The sequence below is a fragment of the Panthera uncia genome, assembly GCF_023721935.1.
Source record: "Panthera uncia isolate 11264 chromosome E2 unlocalized genomic scaffold, Puncia_PCG_1.0 HiC_scaffold_19, whole genome shotgun sequence".
Taxonomy (NCBI): Eukaryota; Metazoa; Chordata; class Mammalia; order Carnivora; family Felidae; genus Panthera; species Panthera uncia.
In genome coordinates this window covers 5,007,815-5,013,389 of record NW_026057588.1, presented here as the reverse complement: position 1 = coordinate 5,013,389, position 5,575 = coordinate 5,007,815, and the positions used below count along the sequence as shown (strand labels likewise).

The 5,575-nt window shown below is 46.8% G+C and overlaps 1 long non-coding RNA gene across 1 annotated transcript; it reads right to left on the bottom strand.

Annotated features, from left to right (window-relative positions):
* Nucleotides 1-463: 463 nt before the first annotated feature.
* On the bottom strand, nucleotides 464-5,338 carry LOC125915600 (uncharacterized). The gene is made up of 2 exons (XR_007455711.1): nucleotides 4,565-5,338; nucleotides 464-3,080 (listed from the first exon to the last, which is right to left on the bottom strand). It is a non-coding gene; the product is annotated as an uncharacterized LOC125915600 (long non-coding RNA).
* Between the last annotated feature and the right edge of the window lie 237 nt (nucleotides 5,339-5,575).

Here is a 5,575-nt window from a genome sequence, read left to right as displayed (position 1 = left end):
AGGCCTTCATTTCTAATTATAAAACGTTTATTGACTGTGGGAAGAATCAGGAAGACACAAAGTTATAAACCAAGAAATTCATTTGTAGCATCCAGTGAAGTAGAATTATAGTAGAAACCAAGGTAATTTTCAACGATGTAGTACGGGCCTGGCGACCCAAGTAGATACCACACACATGACCCAAAAGCAGAGTGCTGTAGAAACCCTGCATCTGGAGAACAAGACAGAGTCATCGAAAATTAAATTGTTAACGCGAAGATAAACCAAAATGGTAATAGCTGCAGACAGTAGTAGAAGGAATTCTGCTGGTGACCAGCTTAATGATTTTAAAGACTGACAGGAGAGATCATCCAAGAATGCAAAATAGAAAAGGTGAAACAAATGGAAACGATGAAAGACTTAAAAGGAACATAATGGGTGCAATGGAGAAATGAGAATCAAAGACTAACAGAACAGTCTTTGATTAAAAATAATATATTTCTGGGGCGCCTGGGTGGCTCGGTCGGTTGAGCGTCTGACTTCAGCTCAGGTCATGATCTCACGGTCTGTGGGTTCGAGCCTCACGTCGGGCTCTGTGCTGACAGCTTGGAGCCTGGAGCCTGATTCTGATCCTGTGTCTCCCTCTCTCTCTGCCCCTCCCGCACTCTCACTTTGTCTCACTCTGTCTCTCAAAAATAAATAAATGTAAAAAAAAAAAAATTTAAAGAAGGACATGGAAAGGATAGGGAATTTGGGATGAAAGAACAAGTAGGAAAAATAATCGCCATCTATTGTGTCTCTTTGGCCAGACACACAACCCTGTAAAAGAATCACCCATGAGATACAAGCTATTGTGTGGAACAAGGTTCCCAGTCAGTTTATGACAGACTTCCTTAGATACTGGCAGCACTTGGCTAGAGTTAGACTCAGTCACCAGGCTTCCCCAGACTGCCTCATGGTTATTGCCCCGCTGGAGCAATCTAGAAAATGTATCGGGGGGGCGCCTGGGTGGCTCAGTCGGTTAGGCGGCCGACTTCGGCTCGGGTCATGATCTTGTGGTCCGTGAGTTCTAGCCCCGCGTCGGGCTCTGTGCTGACAGCTCAGAGCCTGGAGCCTACTTCATATTCTGTGTCTCCCTCTCTCTGACCCTCCCCTGTTCATGCTCTGTCTCTCCCTGTCTCAAAAATAAATAAACGTTAAAAAAAATTTAAAAAAAAATGTATCAGGGGCTGTAGAAGAAATGGCTAGATTAAGTGCACTTTGGGATAGAGAACGGTCATAGTGTGATTTGCGGAGTGTCTGTGTGGGTACGTACTTTTGCCTGAGTGCTAAGAGCTCCTGGAAATTGACATCATGCCTGTACATGAATATTACTGTAATAAAGATTTTACGTTCACAAGGAGTTTAGTTAGACATGCATTTCTAAGAAGAGAAATTTCCTTCTCCCGTATGGAAAAACGGTTTGGTGTTTCTGGGGGAAAGTGAGAAGTTGATAGGACTTTTAGGTGCAAACACGTGCACGCATCAAGAAAAGCAGGGGTGCCTGGGTGGCTCAGTCGGTTAAGCCGACTTGGGCTCAGGTCATGAGTTTGAGTTTGAACTCACAGTTTGTGAGTTCGAGCCCCGCGTCAGGCACTGTGCTGACAGCTCAGGGCCTGGAGTGTGCTTCAGATTCTGTCTCTCTCTCTCTCTGCCCCTCCCTCCCCTGCTTGCGCCTTTTCTCCCTCTCTCTCTCTCTCTCTCTCTCTCTCTCTCTCTCCCTCTCTCTCTCTCTCTCTCTCAAAAATAAACATTAAAAACGGTTTTTTATTAAAGAAAGAAAGAAAAGTCTGAGAAAGTGGAAGATAGTGGGCGTATGCCAAGGCATGCTAAGGACTGCTGTTGCAAAGTCAGAGGAACACAAAAAATGGAGGAAAGAAACATGTAGAGAGAGCAGAGACCTGTGGACGCCTCAGAAGTTGCACATCGGAAGCAGCATGACCCCCACGTCTAGACAGAGCCTGGTCCCTGTGCATCAAAGCACCAGGGGCCTGGACCCTTGTCCCTCCTGCCCAGTCCCTGCAGAGAGGGCAGAGCCCCAGAACAGATCCGTCCCCATTGTGATGGGCCGTACTGTGGCAGGAGGGCATGTGCCACTTCTGATGTTGCTGAAACTGGGCAGAAGGCAGAAGACCATGGTCAGACCGCACACAGTGTGAGCAGATTTAGTGGTGGAGATGAGATTTCCTATGGGAGCGAGTGGGATGTCTGGAGTCACAGAATGTGAAAGGACCTTAAGCTGCCCATAGCTGTTGGAAGATCAGAGTAGAGGGAGGCACTCAAGTGTGAGAGTCCAGCTTACCCTGTAAATTAAACTTAGTGAAGAAAACATATCAGCAAGCATCATGTAGTCATCAAGTGAATTTCTGCTAGAACTCAGTGCCCTCCACCTGCCGTCTCTTGACTGAGGACCACGCAGGTTCTGAAACCTTCAGAGCTCTTCAGTTCCTGCCTCCCCAACGCCTGCCCTCACTCACTGCCACGGATGCTGCTGGTAGGGACGGGGACCCTCTCCCTGCTTCCCGATTGGGGTATATCTCTCTGAGACTCCAGGGTTTCACCCAATATGATTAGGAAGAACATGTTGGTTGGACACAGGCTTGACCGCGTGGCTTCTCATCACACTGACCCAGGCCACAGAACTCAGGTTCACTCTGCACAGCACCTCCACAGTGATCAGAGGGGACCATTGTAGAAGTCTTTTGTAGACCATTGTAGAATCTCACTGGGGCTGCCTCGAAGCCTGATCACAGGGTCACACGTTCTCTCAAGGACAGAAGACAGGAGGGACATGCTTTCTTTGCTGACAGACGACGGACAGTCCTATGTGATGGGTTTCCAGTAGAAATAGCTCCTGAGCCAGGGGGAGGGCACGATAGGATTCATTCCCCCATGGAAATAGCAGTAATCTTCCTATGAGCACGCAGTCTCTAATCACTGTGACAGCCCTGCAGACGGGCATAACTGTCCTCGTTGTATGGATAAGGAAATCGGGCCCAGGCACCACAACCCACGTGCGCAGGAGAGGAGGCTCCAAAACATGAGTTGAATTCACTTCTTTCCTGGAAACACAATTAGAAGGCCTAAGAAGGACATTCTTTTCATTTTCCCACGGTGAGGGTCTGATGTAAAGAGAGCGCATAGACTATCCTAGAATCTAGGGATCAGAGAGATGTGGTAAGAACTTGGATCCAGTCACGTGCCCAAAACCAAGCTGAGAACCACAAGCCATTCTTGCCTGATGAAACCAGGGGTTTTGGCACCTGTAGACAGACATCCTGAGCTGTACCCTGTTCCACACCCAGGAAACTTTAAAACAACTTTATCGAGATGTAATTCACATGCCATACAGTTCACCCATGTAATACGTGCAGTCCAGCGGCTTTCCTTTATTCACAGATGCGTGCAAATACCACCCAAATTTAAAACGTTTTCATGGCTTCAAAATGACCCCCCATTACTCTAAAGCTTTTGCTGTATTTCCCTACCCCTACCACCTGCAGCCCTAAACACTAGCCTGCTTTCTCTGTGGGTTTCCCTCCTCTGGACTTTCCTATGAGTGGAATCGTGTATTATATGGTCTTTATGACTAGACTTTCACTTAGCATCATGAGCTCCTCCCTTTTGTGTCTTTGGAATGTCCCCCCCTCAGCATCTGGTCAGGTACCCCAAGGACATTTCTGTTTTGAAGACCTCATACTTGTATCCGTCTTAATTTCCTGTTGTAACCCAGTGGAAACAGAAATGCCTTTAGAAGCAGATGGACTTGGGCTTTGACTTCTCTGCTCATTCTCCCTGTGGCCCTGAGCAGGAACCCTCAGCCATCGGTCCCAGGGTCCTCATTTATCCAAGTGGGCCTAATTCCCACCACACAGGAGTGTTTGCAAGGGTCAGAGTGACATGTCCCACAGAATGCTCTAGGAGATGATTTTGGGCAATGCAGTGACGTGGTATTCTGTAGCTTTGATCATGGCGTTAGAAAGTTATTACCCTTTCAATCACGTTATGCCCTTCTGATCACATCAAGGAGAGAAGATGCATTTCAAGCCGACTTTAGAACACCTTTATCTCTGGCTCATCACTCTTTGTAACTAGGGAGTGGTTGGCCGTGGGCTCAGAAGCCTGACCATCAACAGTGTAAGGCTAGCACGTCCTAACATTTTTTGCCTTTCCATCATATTCTATATTTATATTTACCCTCCTTTACCAGGTAGGTGACACTGCATTTTTAAATTATTGCTAACTGTTTCCATTTTCAAATAAAACCGTGTATTTAAAGAACAAACGTTGACTCCTATTAGTAAATTACTAAATGAGTAACCGTGGTGCAGGCATAGCACACAGTCATGAATGTGGAATGTACATATTTGAATATTGGAAAAAACTTGAGTGATGAATGGATGTAAAGCTTGCAGCGTGGGCCCTGACATGTGTGAAGCGGTCTGTAAATACAACCAGTGTTATGTCTTTTGTATTTTCCGCGTCTCTCAACCTGTCCATCCACCCTTATCTTGAACCCCCCAGCGTACCATCCTAAGGAACGTACCAAAGCAAAGGAAGGAAGGAGTTCCACGGTCATACTGGCCATGCAGCCTGATCCAAGGATCCCTCTTCAGCTTTGCAACCCCTGGACGGAGGACAGCTGCATGTGGGCAGTGACCTCTTTCCTCCAGCCTTTCCCTTCCTTCCTCTCATGTGACCCGCAGGTCAGGAAAAGAAAGTCAGGTGATGTCACATAAAACATTCTGAAAATGACACAGTGGTAAAGATGAACAAACCAGCGGTTGCCCAGGTTGGAGGGTGATGTTGGGGAGAGCGGTGGGTGTGACAGTAAGGCACAGCATGAGGTGATAGATGGATCGCTATGTTGGTTGTGCTGGTGGCTCCACGAATCTACAGGTGACAAAACAACATCAAACCCTACCCTCGCATTGTGCTAGTGTTAGCTTCTTGGTTTGGATCTTGTAATGGACATATCATGGAACCATTGGAGAAATTGGGTGCAGGGTACAAGTATCTGTCCTGAGTTTGCAACTTCCTGTGAATTGAATGACTTCAAAATAAAAGTAAGATATGATTGAAGAGGAAAGGCAGTCTAAAACAGACATGGGCAGTTACACGTTAGGGAGTGGAAACATCACAAAGTCTGTTGCATGCACAGCCAAGGCAGAGACTGAAGCAAGATGTGGTTGTCCAGTGAACAACTGGTGTCTCTGTGATGTGCCACACTCATACTGGGCATAAATCCAAAGTTCTGTCCATTTGACCACTCTTGGCCAAACACCAGCCAAGGGGGTCTGTTCTCAGTAGGAACCATGAGTTTCACTCATTGGGTAGAAGGAACAAAAAAATTCTCCTGGTGCCTGAGGCTACCAGAGTGTCCACATTGAAAAAGTCGGCCAAAAGATTTGCAGCCTGGGAGAAGTTCCTGTCTGCCCCCGGAACCCCGAAGCAAGACTCGTCCATGATCTGATGAAAGCCAGTGCAACAAAACGAAGCAGATGAAACAAAGAATTACATTTGCAAGAATCATCTCTACTCCAAACAGGACTTTTTT